Genomic DNA, 24,205 nt, shown 5'->3' on the forward strand with positions numbered 1-24,205 from the left:
AACACCTTGTTCTCTTTATGACTACTAAAATAATCTTCCACAATTCTTTTTGGATACCCAACATAAACACACATTTTCCACCATTTGACTCCAATTTGCCAGACTTCCTTTCTAGCACAAGTGCTGGACATCTCCAAAAGTGGAAGTATCATGTACTAGGCTTTCACCCAATCCACAATTTTTCAAATGTCTAAGGAACAAAATTTTGGACTCAATTTTAGAAAATGTATAGTAATAATTAGAGTATATCTCCAAAAGAAATAAGTAAATGGAAATACTTATCATGTACATATCTAAAAGAGTCATATTCCTCCTTCATGTTTGCATTGACTTAAAGAAGTCTCAAGAACTTATTGTTGGAAAAATAGCATGGAGTGAATAAGAAATTGATGTTTAATTTGTTCACTTGAAGATGTTATTAAAAGTGGTAAAAATCCTGAGTCCCACATAGGAAAGGAAAGAGATAATATATGAATTTATATGCTCATGAGTTGGACATTGGGTTGAGCTTTTGGCAAATGCAGACTAGGCCTACTTGTCCAAATAATAATATTTTATTATTTTATTTGTTGAGTCAGTTAGTTTGTACACAACAGTTATTACTGAAATAGAGTGCCTGTTCAGTAACGTATAATAATTCATAGTCTCTCATTCATAAAAATAATTGTTTCAAAAAACTCTCCAGTGAGAATATTTTTGTGCATTTCATTTTGTGTCAGAGAGAGAGAAAGAGACATTGAGTAGTTCGCAGAGCACGACCTTGTGTGCTTCGTTTTCATGTCGTAGATCATTTTATCCTGGGAGGCAAACGTCCGTGAGTCTCAAAGCACCACAGTGATTGTGTGAGGGGTGAAATCTGTTTTAAGGAGATTGTGTCAAACACAAGACTTGATCTGATTCATTCATCCTTCATGCATTTGGTGTGTGAGTTTTTAATTATATTGCAAATTTGTTTTATATATGCAGTATGTATTTATTGTTTTGCCTATTACTTCTTTTGTGTTAATATTGCTTATAATTATATCTGTGTGTTGTTTCCTTTTACTTAATCACAAAAGTAAATTGATGAAATATTTCTAACAATTTTAAAGCAAATTTCAAAATATATTTTAATTTATTTTTGTGATTCATAGTGAAAGGATTTTTGTGATTGTTAAAAACACTTTATCAGCAATTGGTTTTAATCTGCGCAAAATTTTGGCAAAATTGGGTTTGTGTTTATTGGTTGTTGTGTATATCTATCTATTAAAATTGTGAACTCTAGGTCCAGAATGGGAGATGAGCTTTAGCAATTTTTTTTTCACATTTTAAATAATATTACATACTTTTTTACCCACATGTATATCAAAAATACCCATACAATATAATTCAAACTGCCGTCTCAAACACCCCCTTAATATTTGAAAACGTTGAATTTCGTGTTTGACTACAGAATTTGTTTGTATATACTATTTTATTGTTGATCTTTCCTTTTTGATTATTTTATTAGATTAGGACTTTTGTCATATATGCTAGTGTTTGCTCTATGTCATATTTTCTAAGCATGTGATAAAGTTGATTTGATGCTTGACAGTGGTGGGTTTAATTAAATTATATTATTTAGGATATTTGTGAAACTTGAATTATTGCTTGACTGGGATTTGTTCAGGCCGTTGTTTAGTTTGTTTGTACTGTGCGTGCTCCTCTTCTGCAATTCGGTGTGATAGTTGGCTTGACTTTCATTTGCACAGTAACGGTTGAAAGTATATATTTATAATTATTTCTTAAACTTGGCTAGTAATTCTTAAGATGTTAAATACTGCTTGTGTTTGTGAATGTATCAATAAAGATTATCTTGGTTGGAGATATAGATACTTTGCTGTAAATCTTTGAGGATAATGATATTTGATATATTTTTGGCATTTAACAGTTTGATTAAGATATACAATTCTTTAAAACTGTTTCAGATTGTCATATATGTTGGTATATATAAACGATGATATGCTTATTTTCATTTGGCCTTTGCTTACGAGATATTTCAATGATTATTTGTTAGATGAATTATTTATATTAATATCTAAACTTAAACTTTATAACAATGATCACGTTTGGTGGCGCATGTTCAAAAGGATGTTTTTGGCCTTTTTATGTGCAATTGTGTATGGACTAGATGAATAAAGGAAGTTGCATATTTTGATGGAGGCACAATTTTTTTAATCCATTTAAATGCATTTAATTTTGGGCGTGGCTGCCCTTTTTTAGTTTTTGGTTAGCCTTTACTAATTCATCAAGTGATCATCTATTTTGATAACTAAAATAGCATTATGAAAACTATTATTAATAATTTCAAATGTGTGGATATAAGCCCAAGAATGAGACCAATTGCACACTAGTCGGGCTGTAATTAGAGAGTGTGCAGTTCACTCCTTGGCCAAAGGTGTTATTTATTTATAAAGTTTAAGGCTCAATTGTTTGTATTGATATGAAAAACACATGATTGTTGTATTTGAGCACATATAGCCTTATTTAAATACATACATGTATATATATGTGTGTGTGTGTGTATTTTGGGCATGTGTGAGCTTGATTGGATATATATATATATATCCTTAGATTTTGTGATAAAAACATTAATATCCAATCAAACTCACACATGCCCAATATATATATATATATATATACACATATATATACATGTATGTAATTAAATAAGGCTATATGTGCTCAAGTACAACAATCATGTGTTTTTCATATCAATACAAACAATTGAGCCTTAAACTTTATAAATAAATAACACCTTTGACCAATGGGTGAACTATACACTCTCTAACTTAGAGTGAAACCCCATAATTATAGCTCCACTAGTGTGCAATTGGTCTCATTCTTGGGCTTATATCCACACATTTGAAATTATTAATAATAGTTCTCATAATGCTATTTTAATTATCAAATAGGGATCACTTGATGAATTGGTAAAGGCTAACCAAAAACTAAAAAAATGGCAGCCACGCCTAAAATTGAATGCATTTAAATGAACTAAATTTTTTTTGCCTCCTTCAAAATTTCCAACTTCCTTTATTCATCTAGCCCATACACCATTGCACATAAAAAGGCCAAAAACATCATTTTGAACAAGCACCACCAAACGTGATCATTGTTATAAAGTTTAAGGTTAAATATCAATATAAATAATTCATCTAACAAATAATCATTGATATATCTTGTAAGCAATCCTCATGCACAAAGTGCTTGGGGGTCTAGGGGGGAAAGAGTTCGAGCTGCAGGGTTAGTAGTATGTTGTAATTATCTCTAAAAAAAGAAATAGGGATAATTACGCTTTACCCACCTGTGGTTTGCCTCTAATTTGATTTGCCTACCTGTGGTTTAAATTTTAACACTTTACCCACCTGTGATTCTCACTCTTACTTTGCTGTAACCCACCTCTCCCTCATCGTTACTCTAACACATACTATGTAAAAAACAAAAGCCAAACAGATCAAAACACTCTCACTCAAATCTTAAACATGAAGAACATGAAGAACATACCCAAATTTTGAAACTTGAGTTGGCTCACTGAACCCGGAACATGAAGATTTACCAAAAAATAAACCCTATTTTTCATGTTCAAACTAATTGTACCCAAACTAAACCCACAATCATGTTCTGGGTTTAGTGAGTCTGAAGAAAAGTAGAAGAACATACCCAAAAACTAAACCCAGAAATCTTGAAGATTAACCAAAAATTAAACCCATAAATTTTGAACATAACCCACAATCACTGCAACCAAAGATTAAAACCAAATCAAAAACACCACAAATTTCTTTTTCAGTCTTTTCTATCCTTTTGACAGTTTTGTTTGGATTCATAGGCTTGAGATTTGAGAATATTCTTATGATCCCTACTATAAAACCAGTCAAACGACATCGACATCATCATGGACGGCGATGACGACGTCATCTGGGAATTGGAGCTATACCAGAGGATTTCTTTAGGCAATGTGGATCACTTGTCATTTCATTGGCCAAGAATAAGCTTTTTAGGAAGATACCAGATAGTTTGAGCTCGTGTTCAACTCTTGAGTCTATTAACTTTTCGTCAAATCAGTTTTCGGGGTCTTTAGCATCTGGGATTTGGTCTTTGAATGGGCTTAGATTGCTGGATTTATCGGATAATTCCTTGGAGGGTGAGATTCCAAAGGGCATTGAAGGTTCGAATAATCTGAGAGCCATTAACTTGGGTAAGAACCAGTTCTCTAGGAAGGTTCTTGATGGCATTGGAAGTTCTTCCGAGTAACCATAAAAATCAAATTGTATTCCTTCATCCGTGCAGTGGTATCAGTCTATCGATCAGAGCCTTGCAACGGACCAAAGAATGGAGTAGATAGATAGATAAGACTATGGAGTCTCTTTATGTTAGGCAAAAGAGCCTACTGAACTAGATTATAGAAATGTTTGGGAACGATGATGCATGGGGGTTTAGTTTTTGAATATGTTCTACTTTTCTTTAGACTCACTAAACCCAGAATATGATTGTGGGTTTAGTTTGGTATAATTAGTTTGAACATGAAAAACAGAAAAATCTGGGTTTAGTTTTTGGTTAATCTTCATGTTCTGGGTTTAGTGAGCCAACTCAAGTTTCAAAAATTGGGTATGTTCTTCATGTTTAAGATTTGAGTGAGTGTTTTGATCTGTTTAAGGTTTTGTTTTTTACATAATATGTGTTAGAGTAACGGTGAGGGAGAGGTGGGTTACGGCATAGTAATGGTGAGAATCATAGGTGGGTAAAGTGTCAAAATTTAAACCACGAGTAGGCAAATCAAATTAGAGGCAAACCACGAGTAGGCGAATCAAATTATCCCAAAGAAATATCTTGTAAGCAAAGGCCAAATGAAAATAAGCATATCATCATTTATATATACCAACATATATGACAATCTGAAACCGTTTTAAAGAATTGTCTTAATCAAATTGTTAAATGCCAAAAATATATCAAATATCATTATCCTCAAAGATTTACAGCAAAGTATCTATATCTCCAACCAAGATAATCTTTATTGATACATTCACAAACACAAGCAGTATTTAACATCTTAAGAATTACTAGCCAAGTTTAAGAAATAATTATAAATATATACTTTCAACCATTACTGTGCAAAAGAAAGTCAAGCCAACTATCACACTGAATTGCAAAAAAGGAGCACGCACCGTACAAACAAACTAAACAACAACCTGAACAAATCCCAGTCAAGCCTCTAATTTGACTTGCCTACTCGTGGTTTCAATTTTGACACTTTACCCACCCGAGGTTCAATCCGTTACTGCTCCGTAACCCACCTCCCTGTCTGCCGTTATTCTAACATGTTTTCTTTCAAAATCAAAACACAAAACAGATCAAAAAGTTAAGGTTTTTGATTGCTTAAGAACATATTTATGTGGTTTTGGTTGTGGGTTCATCTAATTTCCTTCGTTCTTGCATCAGTCTCGGTCTCAGCCTCTGTCTCAGCGGTTTGGAGTAATGGAGGTATCTCATCAATGTCTACTGGAGGTTTATTCGCTGATCGCATGACCCATATCCTTTCTACATACCTGATGAACCCAACAAGAATAATGGGAATAGTAAGAAGCGAAAGCTAGTTGCCTTTCAAAGATGTGTTAAAGATGTAGAATGTCACACACATGATTGAACAACTAGTGCAAGAAAGTGCCTTAACCACAATTGATTGTCTTGTATTGCGAAAGGTGTGATTGTGTCCTAGCCGCCAAGGTGTAACAACATAAATGGTGCCCAGAATGCCGTGAGTTCTTTATGTACTTTAGGATTATTATTGCCAAAATTACGGTTTTTACTAGAAATGACACCTAGTGCAATTGTTGCCACTGAATCAGCCATGAGGGAGCAAAACCACATAAAGATATGGATCCTTATTTTAACATTATATCTTCTTTGTCTGCCAAAGTGAAAGAGAGACAGTTGCAAGGTGAGACTGAGAAGGACTAGCAGTCGTAGCTCCCAATTATTCCATACTTTTTGCAGTAACTCTGGAACCACTTGAAAATGCTTTCCTGTTTCCGGGAAAATCCAACTATTCAAAACTTCACTGGGATTTAAACCAAAAGATAATATTAAGGCAAACGTGTTTGATCTGTTTTGTGTTTTGATTTTGAAAGAAAACGTGTTAGAGTAATGGTAGACAGGGAGGTGGGTTACGGAGCAGTAACGGATTGAACCTCGGGTGGGTAAAGTGTCAAAATTGAAACCACGGATAGACAAGTCAAATTAGGGGCAAACCATAGGTGGGTAAAGTGTAATTATCCCTATAATTTAATTAAACCCACCACTACTGTCAAGCATCAAATCAACTTTATCACATGCTTAGAAAATATGACACAGAGCATACAGTAGCATATATGACAAAAGTGCTAATCTAATAAAATAATCAAGAAGGAAAGATCAACAATAAAACAATATATACAAACAAATTTTGCAGTCAAATACGAAATTCAACGTTTTCAAATATCATGGGGGTGTTCGAGAGAGGAGTTTGAGACTTTGAGTTATGTTGTTTGAGTGTATTTGATATATGTGGGTGAAAAAGTATGTGAAAATGTGTGTAATATTGTTTAAAATGTGAAAAAAATTGCTAGAGCTTATCTCCCAAACAGGGCCTAAAGTTCATAGTTTTAATAGATAGATATACACGACAACTGATAAACACAAACCCAATTTTGCCAAAATTTTGTGTAGATTAAAACCAATTGCCGATAAAGTGTTTTCAACAATCACAAAAATCCTTTCACCATGAATCACAAAAATAAATTAAAATATATTTTGAAATTTTCTTTAAGATTATTAGAAATATTTCATCAATTTTGCTTTTGTGATTAAGGAAAAAGGAAACAACACACAGATCTAATTATAAGCAATATTAACACAAAAGAAGTAATAGGCAAAACAATAAATATATACTGCATATATAAAAGAAATTTGCAATATAATTAAAAACTCACACACCAAATGCATGAAGGATGAATGAATCAGATTAAGTCTTGTGTTTGACACAATCTCCTTAAAATAGATTTCGCCCCTCACACAATCACTGTGGTGCTTCGAGACCTACGAACATCTGCCTCCCAGGATAAAATGATCTACAGCATGAAAACGAAGCACACAAGGTTGTGCTCTGCGAACTATTTAATGTCTCTTTTTTCTCTCTGACACAAAATGAAAATGCACAAAAATATTCTCCCCTGGAGAGTTTTCTAAAAAATAGCTTTTATGAATGAGGAGCTATGAAAAATTATATGTTATTAAATATGCACTCTATTTCAGTAATAACTGCTATGCACAGACTAACTGATTCAAAAATTAAAATAATAAAATATTATTATTTGGACAAGTAGGCCCAGTCCACATACCAACTCATAAGCATATAAACTCATAAATTATCTCTTTCATTTCCTATGTGGGACTCAGGATTTTTATCACTTTTAATGACATCTTCAAGTGAACAAATTAAACATCAATTTCTTATTCACTCCATGCTATTTTTCCAACAATCCCTAACATGAATAGAAATTGATAAACACAATGGAAATGATGATGCAGATACAGAGAGTAGAAGAAAAGTTACTGTATCGGGAGAAGTAGCTTGTGACTTTGAACTTTCCTTTGTAAAAGACTATCGGATATATTGGCTAACTAGTGAACATGATGTCTTAAACTGTTTAGCCGTTTGTGTATACCAAGACAATATAATTCACATAGCTCCTTTTCGAACATATTTCGTTCTTATAGTTGTGTTCATTTCTGCCCTGAATGTATCATGGTAAATTCATTAAGTGCTTTAGAGAATTCAACCTTAGAAACTCTCATGGAAGTGGCCCACTTCACACTCATATAGGTGACTCTTATTAAGAGTATCCTACTATACCCCACTTGGAATTCCAAGATATAAGAATCATTAAAAGCAAAGCTTATCCTAAACATCGCTTACAGACATCACTATTTTATCATAGGAATGGGATGGAGACGTTATCTCCATAGTGAAAAAAATAGTCTCCACAATTTTGTTATCCCTTTGAAAACCTAGATCTTGGGATCTCCAGTTGACTAGGTGGGGTTACTATTATAGAAACTTTAGGTCATAGGCTTTAACCCCATTCCTCTCGATGAACATGTAGTTTATTTGCTCTCCACTCAATAATTGATTATAGATCTGTTTTATAATCTGGAACTACTTCAATTTGAGTGCAACTGCCTTATAGTATTGTCTCCAACAAATATGTTGAGATCTACCATAACTCTGTTCCCTACCAATATATATACATAGGAGGCACAAGTATTCAATAATGCATGTTTGTTTAGATTTATTGACATCCCAAAAAATACATATTCTCTTTGCATAAGGTGTTCTCACTAGACTGTCGTCACATTTCTCATGTGATTGAGACACTTACATGAGCATATTCCATAACAACATAGCCTCATGTGATATATTTCACATCACACACTAGTTGCATTAAATCTAAATTCATTTGACATTATCTCATTGTCAAATTTTTCATGTCATTGGATTGAAACTTGCTTCAATCTATAAAAAGATTTAACAAGTTAAGCACTTTGTTTCCTTGTACAAGAACCATAAACCCCTTTGGTCTATTGTGTATCAAGAAAACTCACATCTTCCTTTTATTTGTAGCATTCTAAAACAAGTCTCGCATTTTAATAGTCAATAATTCCATCAACTCTCAAACTCTTAGGTGGTAGATCCACCAATTACTATGCATAGATTTCAAAGATGGATTTATTGCACTATTGACAATCTTTTTTCCAAGAAGGCACTTTAGGATTTTGCTTTTTGAAGCTTTAAGTGCATCTTCTAATATATAAATTAGAAAATTTGGACCAAACAACCCTTGTGTTTGTCCTTGTACTACGCTTAGGCTCAACCTCTCTTCCATGATCTCTTGATCATGAGAAATACTAAACGTAGACTCAAACTTTTTTTTAAGAAAGTTTAACACTTGAAATATATTCTAATTAATTGTCATGCATATAAAAATAATAGATTCATTAATTAGAAAGCACTATGCACTACTGTTATGACCATAAACAATGAACACACAATAAATGGTTCTTTGTCATTTAGGAATAGGAACCACAACCTTCATCAAACACCCCCACATTTAAAGAATTTATAGAAAGATGATCACTCTTTCCATAATTCACAAGGTGTTTTAGTGGTTTTTGAAAGTTCAATATGTGTCTAAAACACCCTTGAACGTTTAGACCCCAAATAATAAAATATTAATTCAAGCTTATGATCAAACAATTAATGTGCGGAACATGAACATAAGCCAATCACAGAATTGATAACTAATCTATGCCAAATATAAACACATCCACAGTAGTAAATATAAGGCAAAGATAAAGAGAAGGAAGATGCAAACCCACGGACAACACACGATGTGTTATCGAAGAGGAAACTGAAGTCCTCGACGTAAAACCTCTCCGCCGCCCTTCAAGTGGTCAAATAATCCACTAAAGAATGTAGTTGGGATACATGAATAGCAGAAGACCCTCCAAGCCTAATCTACCGAAGTACCTAAGCCCTCCAAGCTTCTTACTTCAACGAGGTTACGCAAAACCTATTTCTTCTTTAGCTTCCCGGATTCCGCTACTAGACCATAGTATCAACCAATGTATATTGGTTCCTTCCAAATTGCTTCTCTTAGCACCAAATGAACCTTCTCATAGACGTAGGTGTGGTGAGATAAGGATTTGGTCAATGACCTCTCAAGGGTATGACAATGGAGAGGAAGAGAGTAGAGGAATTTGTAAAGTCTCTAAGGTAAAGATTGGGGATGAGGCAATCTTGTTTTTCTCTAGGGTTTCTCTTACAAAATTCTCTCTAGAAGCTCTCTCCATTTAGTGGGTATAAGGGTCTATATATAGTTTGGAATAAGAAGAGACAGTTTTTGCTAAACAAGGCTGATTGGCGGCTTGACCTCGCGGCTTGTCCAAGTCGCGGGTTCAAGTTGCGACGTAACGGCCTGGTTAGCCTGGTACTTTTGTCTTGTAGTGCAACAGCTAGCGCGACCCTTCAGCTCCCTATGTGTGCATCTCATGTGCCTGTAGTTGGCAGGTTGCTAGTCGCGAGTCAGCCGCGAGTCCTAGCTGCGAAACCCTGCTTTCTTGCACATAGTTGAGCTTTTCTTCACCTCTTCTCATACACTACCCTTACAATAATCCCACCTAAATACAGGGTTACTAAGTGCTAAATTACAAGCAAATTGGCATGGAATAAAGCCAACAAGATGGTTGATAAATTTCAACCTTACAATCTCCCCCTTTGGACCTTTGATGCACGGCTCCCAAGTACGTGACTAACCAATGCGCGGATCCAAGTACGCGACTTCAGAACACCAACTGATGAAGAATGGTTGGCTGCAAAGTTCTTCAGATCATCCTTTCTGATGAATAGCAGGAAGATGCTTGGTTACAAAACCCTATGGTGCAAATACACAGCAACTTCTTGATGGAAGATGAACTAGGTCAAGAACTTCGTCTGTTGATCACAATTTGCTTAAACAGAGATTGCTCAATGATAATGCAACTTGTGTCACACAAAACGGCTCTTAAAATAATCCTTTTATATGTTTAGAGTTAGAAGAAAAGAAGGCCCAAAAACATATTCACGGATCCCAAGAAAATCAGATTGGAAATCTGACTTTTTAAATCTCGACAGATAGCAGGTGTCGAGGTAGCTGTCGAGAGGTGTCGAGCTTTATAAATTTTGCCCTTCAACTTGCTTTCTCTTGGACAGACTTGATGACTTCAATACTTGATCTTAAAACATTGTTTCTTGAAGTATTAAAAACACCTAGAACTACCCAATTACAAGCAAAGTGCGTTTTGTCAAAGGATTAGCCAATTTACATAACTAAGTGACATATGTTCTTAAACAAGTTAAAACATATATGTCCTAACAACATGTATGTAATAAAATAAGACAATATGTGCTCAAATACAATAATCATGTGTCCTCCATACCAATACAAATAATTGTGCCTTAAACTATACACTCTCTAACTTAGAGTAAAACCTCATAATTACAGCCCCACTAGTGTGCAATTGGTCTTATTCTTGGGCTTATATCCACACATTTGAAATTATTAATAATAGCTCTCATAATGCTATTTTAATTATCAAATAGAGGATCACTTGATGAATTAGCAAAGGCTAACCAAAAACTTAAAAATGGCAGCCACGCCCAAAACTGAAAGCATTTAAATGGATTCAAAATAATTTTGTCTCCAATAAAATTCCCAATTTCCTTTATTCATCTAGCCCATACACCATTGCACAAAAAAAGCTGAGGACATGTTACTAGCATTAATGACATGTTTAATTGCCATTTACATCTACAATTGATATAAAATAAATACCATATGACCATGGGTTGGGTTCAAGTTACACCTGGTGTAACTCTAAGCAATATTACACCGCCCAATAACTTGTTATTAAATTCATATTTTGAAAATCCAGCTGTTAAATTGTATATCCTATATGTTCTTAACATGCATACCAATTTTCATGCTAATCAGATGTAATTTATTATTCAATCCATAAACTCATCTTTTATGCATTATTTTTGTACGGTGCGCTTCCCCCAGGACCATCTGGACATTAGGCCCAAACTGCACAAATGGGCCCATGGTTGCTAACTCCCTCATTAGAAGCTAGGCTCAAGGGCCACCAAATTAGCCGGACACAAATCAAAAGGGTAAGGTACGGCCCCGTAAAGCCCAAGCACATTTAGGCCTAAAGTTCCGACATGACAGTGCGGCCCATGGTCTCAATCTAGGCCCACATGAACTGCAAGCCCAGGCGTTTTCACCTAATCCTTACTCGGGGACCTTTACCGAACATTGAAATAGGAATAACGTCCGAACATACCATCATTTGCATACCCGGAAACGCCCAGAAGCACCGCCGCCGAGCATGCTTTCTGGAGTAGGAATCAAGTTCCAAGGTCACTTTCACCGTATCCCACTCCCACCTAACTATCCACTTATGGTCAATAATATTGGACCTCCCATTGCACTGACCATGGAGGTGATCATATCCTCTCCACTAATTTGGGGGTATAAATATGAGAAATGGAAGAGAAAAAGGGGTTGGAAGGTTTTGAGAAAAAAGAGGAAGAAACAAAAAGTAGAAGGGAGTAAAGGAAGAGGGCAACAATGTAGAGAGAGAGAGAGAAAAGTGATCTCATTGAGTCTCTGTGTCAAGAACGACTCAAGGTAGGAAATCCAAACCCACCATACAAATAAATTGTGAGCCCAAGTGAGATTTCAGCCCGATAGCCTCATTTTTGGCCCGCACAATTGGCGCCGTCTGTGGGAATCTCCTACAAAGCCTTGGTTCAACCGAGACTCACACATGAGAGGATGTCTAGGAGACATTTTGGGAGTGATGCTGAAAGTGATTCAATGGGATCTTCTCGGGGATCCTCCTGGCGAGAACGGAGGCAAAAGAGGCGCGAAGATAGGAATCACGAACGAGAGGAAGAGAGGTCCGACCTCGAAGAAAGGTCGTACCAAATGCAGCGAACGGTATCCGTTGCTTCAGGGCACAGGTAACTCGACGAAAGGGATGAAGAGCTTGAGCGGCTATGCAGGTTGGTGAGAGATCTGGAGTTAGAAGTAGAGAACAGGCACTATAAAGGGGACTGAGACAATTGAGAAAGAAGATCCAATACCGAGGAAGATCGTCACGAGACGGGATCCGATCAATCCAGGTCCAACCACCGCCGAGAACGATCCCGTTCACGGGAATCTCATCGACGAAGGGGACGTTCGTGTTTGCAGGAATCCCATCAACGCCGAGACCATTCATGGTCATGAGAGTATTCAGACTGATATTTAAACTCCCCAGAAGAGTGACGGCCCCATAATGCGGCCATGGATACAATGAGATGTGCACTATGAAGAGCTGCTGAGTCTCCATCTTTGGCTGGCATCGAGCGGGCCCCAATGCTGGACAAATTCGCGCGCCCTCTGTTTAACTCTTACGATGGGAAAACTAACCCGGTAGAGCACGTAAATCACTATATCGAGATGATGTCTCTACATACCCACAATGAGGGGACGTTCGTGTTCGCAGGAATCCCATCAACGCCGAGACCGTTTGTGGTAATGGGAGTATTCAGACTGATGTTTAGACTCCCCAGAAGAGCGACGGCCCCATAATGCGGCCATGGATACAATGAGTCGTGCACTACGAAGAGCTACTGAGTCTCCATTTTCGGCTGGCATCGAGCAGGCCCCAATGCTGGACAAATTCGCGCGCCCTCCGTTTAACTCTTACAATGGGAAAACTGACCCGATAGAGCACGTCAATCACTATATCCAGATGATGTCTCTGCATACCCACAATGACGCACTGTTGCGTAAGGTTTTTCCCTCGAGCCTTGGCCCTATTGCTCTAAGATGGTTTAATGGGCTACGGAAAGGCTCCATCCACAACTTCGCCGAGTTGATATAGGAGTTCAAAATTTGGTTTGAAACTTGTAGCCGGGTGCCACAACCAGTAGATGCATTACTATCCATGAAAATGAGGGTAGGGGAAACCCTTCGTAGTTACGCTGGCCGGTACTGAGAGCTTTACAAAGAGATCGGCGGGGGGGACAAGAAGATTGCAGCGAACACTTTTAGAATGGGATTGCCTGAGGATTCTGGGCTGAGGGAATCACTAACTAAGAAGCCTCCCGAGGATATGAGGCAGCTGATAAGGCGTATTGAAGAATACAAACAGTTGGAAGATGACCGGCTGCAAAACAAAGGCAAAGCGCAATGGCAAGTCGTCCTCGATAGGATGGCTTTCAACCGAGGAACCGGGGTGATTTGAGGATTCAAGAGCTAGAAGTGCCAGCAGGGGAGGTAAATGTGACGTTTAAGGAGCCAGTGCATAGGATAATTAACAAGATTAAATACGAGCCATACTTTAGATGGCCGAACAAGATGGGTGGTGACCCCTCTAGGAGGAATCAAAACCTATACTGCACTTACCATAAAGATAAGGGTCATACTACGGAGCAGTGCCGAGTATTGAGAGACCACCTCGGACCACTGGCCAAGGCGGGGCACTTAAAGGAATTTGTGGTAAACACAGGGGACCGAGGAACGGGGCAAGGCGTTCCACAAAGGGGCAACCCTCTCCCACCCCCTCTTGGGATAATTGAGGTTATCCATACTCCTCCTAGGAAACTCATTGCGGCAAGAAAGAAAGGGGTGTTAACAGTAGTGCCGGTTGAAGGTAACTTGGATATGCAGCCGTCCGGAAAGAGGATAAAACTCACTCGAGAACCTATCGCTTTTGGTGATGGCGATTTGGAAGGAACGATTCAACCGCATGATGATGCCTTAATAGTCTCCACCCAGATAAGTGGCTTCCTAGTGGAGAGAGTGGTGATAGATCAGGGAAGCGGGGCAGATGTGATGTATCTAGATTTATTTAGGGGGCTTGGGTTGAAGAATGAGGATATTTTCGAGTATACAACACCTTTCGTCGGGTTCGATGGCAGATTGGTAGTCCTCAAGGGGCAAGTTTCCCTGCCCATGAATATGGAGGGCAAAGAGATGGTAGTAATGTTTATAGTGGTCGCTTCATTCTCCCCATATACGATGATACTGGGAAGGCCATGGATCCACGCAATGGGGGTTGTTCTGTCCACCCTACACGTGAAAGTCAAATTTCCTACCAAACATGGCATTATGGTAGTACGGGGAAGCCAGCAAACTTCCAGACAATGCTTGGCCGCCATAGTCAGTTGGGAGAAATGGCGAATCGGCCAGGGGGATCAGGCTGAACAAAAGGACCCATCACAGGGTCCCCTTTATAGCAATTACAGGAACTGCAGAAGGGGGGCGGGTCTACCGAGGATGTGGTAAAGGTAAGAATATTGCCAGACATAGACAAGTACTTCCAAGTAGGAAAGGGCATGAAAGATCAGGATAGGATAGAGATGTTATTATTGCTCATACAAAATGTGGATGTGTTTGCATGGAGCCCATATGAGGTGCCCGAAGTGGATCCTGAATTCATCATTCATAAACTTAACATAGACCCCACGTTTGCCCCCAAGAAACAGAAGCCAAGGAGATCTGCTAGAGAGCATGCTGAAGCGGTAAAGGTGGAAGTTCGAAGGCTGAAGGAGGCAGGGGCAGTAAGGGAAATTTACTTCCCGAAATGGTTGGCGAATACCGTAGTAGTGAAGAAGAAGAGCAGTAAGTGGAAGGTTTGCGTAGATTTTACAGACCTGAACCGGGCTTTGTCCAAAAGACCCGTTTCCCATGCCGAAAATCGACTAGTTGTTAAACGCCACGTATGAGCATCCGAGAATGAGTTTCTTGGACTCCTTTTAGGGGTACCACCAGATCGCTTTGGCTCCCAAGGACCAAGAAAAAACGGCATTCATCTCCCCGGATGCCAATTATCATTATGTTGTAATGCCTTTCGGTTTAAAGAATGCCGGGGCCACCTACCAGCAAATGATGACGAGGATGTTCTGGGATAAAATAGGACAAACGGTCGAAGTGTACATCAACGACATGGTGGTGAAGAGCAAGTAGGAGGGGCAGCATATAGAGGATCCTGGGGGGGTGATTGAGATTCTCCGGCAGTATAAGTTGCGCCTAAATACCGAGAAATGTGCTTTTGGTGTGGGAGCTGGCAAGTTCCTAGGATATCTGATCACTAACCGGGGAATAGAAGTGAACCTGGATCAAATAAAAGCCGTGAAATGACTGAAGCCTCTGGGCAACCCGAATGAGGTGCAAATGTTGACAAGAATGCTAGCTGCCTTGAATTGATTCATTTCCAAGTTCTCTGATCGCTGCCGGCCGTTTTATCTGCTCTTGAAGAGATGGAAAGGGTTTCAGTGGAATGAGGAATGCGATAGAGCTTTTCGGGATTTGAAGGAGTACCTGATGCAAGCACCTATGATGACAGCATCGAAGCCTAGGGAAGATCTTTTCATGTACCTGTCAGTGTTCGAACATGCAATAAATGCCGTGCTACTCAGCGATCGAGGGGTGCAACATCCCGTGTATTACATCAGTAAGACTTTGGTTGACACCGAGACTACGTATTTGCCCCTTGAAAAGTTAGTGCTTGCCCTGATACACGCTACAAGAAAGTTGCCGCACTATTTTCAGGCTTATACAGTGTATGTCCTGATCGAGTATCCTTTGCAGTCATTACTAAGAAGATTTGACTTCACAGGCCGAATCGCTAAATGGGGGACACAACTGGGATCCTTTGACATACGTTATCGGCCACAAAGTGCATTGAAGGGGCAGGTCCTCGCCGATTTTGTTGCGAAGTTTTCTCCTAAGAACGATGGGGAGATGGTTTACCATGTCGAGAGTCGCCCGTGGAAGGTATTTGTGAATAGAGTGTCGAGTGCCTTGGGGTCTAGCATCGGTATCATTATTATCACTCCAGAGGGAATACGGTTGGAGCATTCATTTAGGCTTGGGTTCAGTGCCTTTAACAACGGGACCGAATATGAAGCCTTACTTGCCGGATTAAGAGTGGTTCTGGAAATGGGAGCTCGGGGCGTGGAAATATATTCAGATTCCCAATTAATCGTTAACCAAATCTAGGGAACCTTTAAGGCCAGGGACCCTAGGATGACAGCGTACTTGCAGTTGGCAAGGCTGGTTATGAATAAGTTTGACTCGGTGAAGGTGTCCTAAGTGGGCCGGACGCAAAACAGGCATGTCGACTCCTTAGCCACGCTAGCATCATTAACGGTAGAGGGGGTCCCTCGGCAGATCAGGGTGGAACTAATACCGAAACCGAGCATCTGTGTAATGGATAGTGTTGGCCTAGAAGGGATTGAGGTAGCCGCGATTGCGGCGGCCGAACTAAGCTGGATGGACCCAATCATCGAATTCCTAGCAAAGGATCATGTCCCGAGTGACGAGAAGGAGGCTAGTAGGGTTTACCGAGTAGCACCTCGATACTGGTTATCAGCAGAACGCCAGTTGTACAGAAGGTCTTTCGGGAGGCCGTACCTTTTGTGTCTGCACCCAAGTAGGGTGGGTGAACTACTGGCCGAACTTCATAACGAAGTGTGCGGTAGTCATATGGAGGGATGCTTGTTGGCACATCGAGCAATGACACAGGGGTTTTGGTGGCCGTAAATGCAAAAGGACGTCATCGAATATGTGCGAAAGTGCGAACAGTGTCAAAAGCACGCACCACTGATCCATCAACCAGTAGGTCACTTCAACCCGATAAGCAGTCCTTGGCCTTTCACACAATGGGGGCTGGATATTCTCGGCCCATTTCCCTGAGCAACCGGCAACCGAAGATTTGTACTAGTGGCCATAAATTACTTCACCAAATGGGCAGAGGTAAAGGCTTTAGCTAATATCTACGAAACGAATGTCAAAAAATTTATATGGAGGAATATAGTCCCCAGGTTCGGGGTGCCGAACTCGCTAGTGTCTGATAATGGGTTGCAATTTGACAGTAAAGCTTTCTGTGCATTTTGTAATGATCTCGGCATCAAAAACAGGTATTCCACACCAGCTTATCCGCAAAACAACATTCAAGCCGAGGCCACCAACAAGACGATCTTGAACGGCTTAAAGAAGAGATTGGACAATGCAAAAGGTAGATGGGCCGAAGAACTGCCTAACGTTTTGTGGGCTTACCGAATAACCCCCAAGAGGTCCACCGGTGAGACTTCGTTTTCCTTGGCATACGGAGCTGAAGCAGTGATACTAGCCAAGGTAGACCTTTGCAGCGTGCGAGTAGAAGGTTTCAACCCCACCAAAAATGGTGAGCTAATGGTAGAATGCTTGGACTGGTTGGAAAAGCGCCGTGAAGCAGCGACAATCCGACTGGCCGAATATCAGCAAAAACTTGCCCGCCGTTATAGCCGAGGTGTAAGAACGAGGGAATTTGGCACTGGGGAGTTGGTGCTGAGGAAATCAGTGGGGAATATGCGAGATACAAACTCCAAGAAGTTAGCCCAGACTTGGGAGGGGCCCAACTGAGTTACGGCAATCGCTGGCGCTAGGGTATATTACTTGGAGGACCTGGATGAAAGGCCATTACCTCGGCCGTGGAATGTCCATAATCTTAAAAAGTTTTATCACTGATCGGTTGTAAACTATGTTGTAAGTTAAATGCAATGCCATTCATGCGTAGCCCTAATGGTGACAGTAATAATTGCCCGCGCACATATACTTAATTCCATTGTTGGTCTTAGTTCGATATCCATCACCAGGCAGGAAGAAACCTTAGCCTAAATTTCCTAAGGACAGAAGCCTGTCCCGATTCGATATCCATCACCGGGCAGGAAGAAACCTTAGCCTAAATTTCCTAAGGACAGAAGCCTATCCCCGGTTTGATATCCATTACCGGGCTTTCCTAAGGATAGAAGCCTGTCCCCAGTTCGATATCCATCATCGAGCAAGAAGAAAACTTAGCCTAAATTTCCTAAGGACAGAAGCCTGTCCCTGGTTCGATATCCATCACTAGGCAGGAAGAAACCTTAGCCTAAATTTCCTAAGGACGGAAACCTATCCCTGGTTCGATATCCATCACCAGGCAAGAAGAAACCTTAGCCTAAACTTCCTAAGGACAAAAACCTGTCCCCAGTTTGATATCCATCATTGGGCAGGAAGAAACCTTAGCCAATACATTCCCCAAATTCCCCAAGGGCAAGTGGAAACCCCAGCCTGGAGTGAATCCAGAATGCGCTCCGGGCTTAGTCTTTTTCGCCGAGTGTTCCTAATAGCATTCTAACAGAATCTGCGGCAGTAAAGGCCATCGTGGCCGCGCAACTTTGTGCCAAGTAAGGAGTTTCTTTCACATTCCATAAATTTCGTCGAGCCCTTACCAACCATCGCGTTAGGTGAAAATCACAGCCGCTAGGGATAGCCGGCTGGTTTTAATAATAAGTAAGGGGTAGGCAAAAACAATCATATCGATAAAATAGTAAGTCATGGGATGCTTGGTCCTCATAGCCAAATAATAAAACATTTAAAACAAATAAAGGACGGATAACCAAATAATAAAATATTTGTCCTCGTTACCATGACTCGGTAACTTCAGGGAAGATAAACTTAACGTCAAAGTCATGAAAAGAAAGTAAATTGTTTGGTCACCATGACTTGGTGACAAAGCAACACCAAGAAGATAAAAGACAACAGGAAAATAAAAGATGTTCGGTCACCACAACCCAGTGACTAGGCAATACTAAGAAAATAAAAGATAAGTGTAGAAGAAAAACAAAGTTTAGAAAGTATTAAACAGCCGGGTTCGTTTGGAAAAGCTGAACTATGTCGTCTAAGATTTGTCCTGCAGCATCCTCGGTGGTTGGCCTTCGGTTTTCAGCATGGCCTGGGGCATTGAGGTTGATCATGGCCTCCGTATCAGGGTTCTCTACATGAGTATCAATAGCTTCTACCAATGCCCTCATACTGGGGGTATCTTCGTCATCGACAGCCTCAGCCTGACTCTGGACCGGGAGAGTAACAGCGGGGCAGGGGATTTTTTTTGGATTCCATAATTGCGAGTCCTCGGGAATCCCCGCTACTTTAAGAGCAACTAGCTAGCCCTCCTCAAACCCCTGAGCTCGAGCTTGAAGAACAACGGGCACCACGGAGTTCTACGCGTCTGCAAACCCCTTGTCATACCATTTGGTCTCACAGGCCTCCAAGGCAGCCTTAAGTTTAGCAACTTCTTTGTCACGAACCAAGTTTAGACTCTCGGTCGTAACCAACTTCAGCTTGGCCTCCCCCAATCTCCCCTCCATCTCGGCTAGCTTTCCTTCAGCTAGCTGTTGCGCAGTCTCCGAAGATTGTGCCTTTTGTTCAGCCATCTCAGCCTCCTTAACCTTATCCCACGCCGTGTCTATAGCGACTTCCTTGAGCGCCTTCTCCCGCTTGGCATCTTCAACAAGCTCATTAGCCCTCTTGCCGAGTATGTGGGTAAGTTGCACGGCCTAGTAACATCTCTAGATCCAAGTTAGCAAAGTGTGTGTAGGAGAAAAAGGGGAATTTATCACACAACAAGATAAACGAAAAGCGAAGCAGAGATGCTTACCACAATGGAATGCCACTGTAACCGCTGTATAATAGAGTCCTCGGAGCCTTCAGACCAGAAGTGCACATCCTCGAGCAGCAACAACCTGTTCACCAAGCTTTCTGCCACCCTTCCCCCCTCACCTTGAGCCCACATTTTCACACTTGCAGTGGGCAATAAAGGTGCACCGCCAAGCATGAAAGTTGGCTGCCAGTTAGGCATGGCCCATGAAGAAAAGGTGACTTCAGTACCACCGGGAGCTGCGGGTTGGGTGCCGCTCACCAGCTCCCGAATTACAATCCCTCCGGAGGGGCGGGGAGGAGTCTTGGCAGGCGCCTCGCTTGTGGTTCTGGTCGGGTGATCGTCCAAACGCTATTTCTTTTTCTGCCGGCCAGAAAGAGGAGGAGTAGGAGGGGTATGGTTGCGAGACGAGCTTGCTACGGCTGGGCTGAAGGTCATGAGCCTCACAGGAACCAATTAGTAGTTAGCTTCTTTCTGGTCACCATTTCTTCTTCTTCGACTAATACTTGCTCGGCCTTTCGTTCCTTGGCCACTTCTGGTTGGCCTTCGATGGGAGCGTGTGCTAGTTCCCACAAAGCCCAGGAAACATGTTCTGCTGATTCGTCTCTAATCGGGACACGGTTTTCCGCAGTTAAATAATTGGGACCTCATTTTCGGGCTTCCCCAGTAGTTAGATTAGGAGGGAGAAAGTTAGCGTGCCGAACATCGATGTAAGACAATAGCGGGCTGTCAACTGTAAGGGCTTGGCTAAAGGACTGCCAAGTCTTGTACACGAGAGTGCAACCGAGTATAAGATGGGAGGCACGGAGTTGCCCGTCCGTGTGTACAAAAACTTCGGACCTAAGTGTGAAGTTTAGATCCCTGACGTGAACGACCCTTATGTCCGGGGTGAACAGTTTACCTTCTACAAACAGAACCACAGTAAGTCAGTATTCGAACAAGTAAAATGGTCGTAAGAAAAGATTACAAGCAAGTTAAAGAGTGGTTCGAACCCACTTCGCATTGCAAGAGGGGGCAGGGGATTTCACCGGCAAACCAATTGCCGCGCACCCAGACGAACTCCCCGGCAGAATTCCTATTGGAGTTAAGTAGGCACGAAATGAGCCGTACCCTTATATCCCTAGTCTTTAAATAATAGTTAGTACTCTTATTCCCACACAGGCTATACATGTGGCTTATGTCATGGTGGTCTAGCTCTAAACCGAATACCTGGTTTAACCTACTGATGCAACTAACCACCCGGTAAAAATTGGAAGGAAATTGGTCGGGGCAAAGCCCATAGTATCTAAGAGTGTTAAGCAAAAGCAGGTCCATGGGAAATGTGAATAGTTTATTTTAAATTTTTTCATATCCCTAAAAAAAAAGTGAATAGTTTATTTTAAATTTTATCACATTAACGGGTGTTGTACAGCACCCGTTGTGAGAAAAATGTTGTCAAATTTGTTGCTTATGCTTGATAGTAGATACATAAAATATGGGTGCTGTTAACGGGTGCTGTATATTCATGATAAGATAAACACAAACCCAGTTTTGCGCAGGAATACAAACAATTGCCGATTTAGCCTTTTTTCATCAAACACAAAATTCCTTTCACTGTAAATCACAAAAATAAATTAAAGAAAATCAAATCTGCTTTAAGATTGTTGGATATATTTCAACAATTTACTTTTGTGATAAAGCAAAGGAATAACACACAGATCTATATATAAGCAATAACATAAATAGATATGATAAACAAGAGCAATAAACAAATACTGAATATATTTAAGAAGAAATCTGCAAATAATTAAAAAATCACTGACCAAAAGCATGAAGGATGAATGATTCAAATCAAGTCTTGTGTTTGACACAATCTCCTTAAAACAGATTTCGCCCCTCACACAATCATTGTGGTGCTTTGAGACTCATAGATGTCTGCCTCCCAAGATAAAATGATCTACAGCACGAAAACGAAGCACACAAAGCCGTGCTATGCGAAGTATTCAATATCTCTTTCTCTCTCTTTGACACAAAATGAATGCACAAAAATATTCTCAATGAGAGAGTTTTCTAAAAAAGTTCTTTTTCATGAATGAGGGACTATGAAAACTTATATGTTACTGAACAGGCACTCTGTTTCAGTGATAACTGCTATGCACAGACTAACTAACTCAAAAATTAAAATAATAAACTATTATTATAAATTGTATAAGTGGGCCTAGTCCACACATGCCTAAATCCCAATCCAATATTCAACCCAAACTCATATTCTCTATCATTTCCAATGTGGGACTCAAGGTTTTCACCACTTATAATAATATCTTCAAGTGAATATAGAAAACATCAATTTCTTATTCACTTCATACCATTTTACCAACAGTCTTGCGAAGTTCCACTTAGTTTAACTAATAACATATTTTATTGTTGAGACATGTGATCAATTTTTATCTACATAAAAAAATTCTTATTGGTTTCTTCTAAGGGAGTCAATACCGTACCGAAGAGTGTACCAGTTTGGCCAGTAGTACGATATGTTTCGGATATCGGTCAATACCGGTGTACTGTTTCGGATTTACCGCTATTTTTTCTATTTTATACAATATACAAAGTTATATTTCTAATAACTCAATATATCACTTTGGCAACTTTTTATATTTTTTGGTAGAGTTAGAGCATTAATAGCAATGAAGCTAAATAGTTTTATAACTATTTTAGTTTCACCAAAATACAAAAATGCATGTTATAATAGTAGAGCCATAACTAAAATAAAAAATTTGAACCTTTAAAAAAATTGAAATGATTTACGTTAACCAATAATTTTTTTATTATTTGAAATGCTTAAAGGCTGTTTGGCTCCTACTTTTTCATCACTCAATTTTCATCACTCATCACTCATTATTCATCACTCATTATTCATCACTCATCACCCATCACTCTAAAATTAATACCCGTTTGGCCCCATCACTGAAATGTCATCTCTCAATTTTTTTCGCACTATTTGTGGGCCCCATACCTGTCACTGGTGCAGCTTTTTTTTTTTTTTTTTTCAATACCCACAAACCCGAACCAGTGAAAGAAGAAAGGAAAAAAAAAAGTTCAGATCACCCGAACCTAGAGAAAGAAGAAAGGAAAAAAAAATACCCAAATCACCGAACCCAGTGAAAGAAGAAGAAGAAAAAAAAAAAGGGAAGAACACCGAGGAGACCGAACCCAGGAAAAGGAAAAAAGAAAAAAAGGAAGAACACTGGGGAGACCAAGCCCAGAAACCAACGTGAAAAGAAAAGAAAAGAAAGGAGAATAGAAAAGAAACCCAAAAAATGAAAAGAGAAGAAAAGGAGAATAGAAAAGAAAAGAAGAAAAAAAAAAGAACCAAACCCAGAAAGTGAAAAGAGAAGAAAAGGAGAATAGAAAAGAAAAGAAGAAAAAAAAAAAAACCAAACCTAGAAAGTGAAAAGAAAAGAAAAGAAGAAGAAAAAGAAGAAGAAGAGGAGGAGCAGGTCTGTCCCAGACCCGTGAAAGACAAAAAGAAAAGGAAAAAAAAAAAAAAGATAAAGAGGGAGCAAAGTCTGACTGTGGGACCAGGTGTGTAATGCTATTTACAAGTTTGCCGTTGAAAACAGAGAATTGAAAACTGAAAATAGCCAAAAGTTGTTTTCAATTTCCACAACTCATAACTCAAAAAGTAGAGAATTGAGTGTTGGAAACATAATTATGAAAACAAAGAAATTGTGCAGGCAAACAAGTATTTTGCTATGGGTCCCACCATTTTTGAGAATTGAGTTATAAAAACAGAAAATTGAGTCATGAAAACTAGTAAACCAAACAGCTTCTTAGAATTTCCAAGTCCTACACCCACCTAGTCAAACTACTAGAAGTCCTAACTCATTAGGATTTTTTTTTTTTTCTTCATTCCTTTTTTACCTCCACACATCTTGCTTACAGTTGTAGCCCATTAGTCTTTCATTATAAGTTTTTTTTTTTTTTTTTTCATTCTTTTTTTCACCTCCACACATTTTGCTTTGAAGTCTTGTAACTTGCTTCTTGATTGGCTACTCAGTTTCTACTTTCAAGTGAGTGTACCAAAACTAAAAAGAGAGACAGAAACACATTGAGAAAT

The sequence above is a fragment of the Quercus suber genome, unplaced genomic scaffold (genome assembly GCF_002906115.3).
Source record: "Quercus suber isolate HL8 unplaced genomic scaffold, Cork oak 2.0 scaffold_83, whole genome shotgun sequence".
In the NCBI taxonomy this organism is placed as follows: Eukaryota; Viridiplantae; Streptophyta; class Magnoliopsida; order Fagales; family Fagaceae; genus Quercus; species Quercus suber.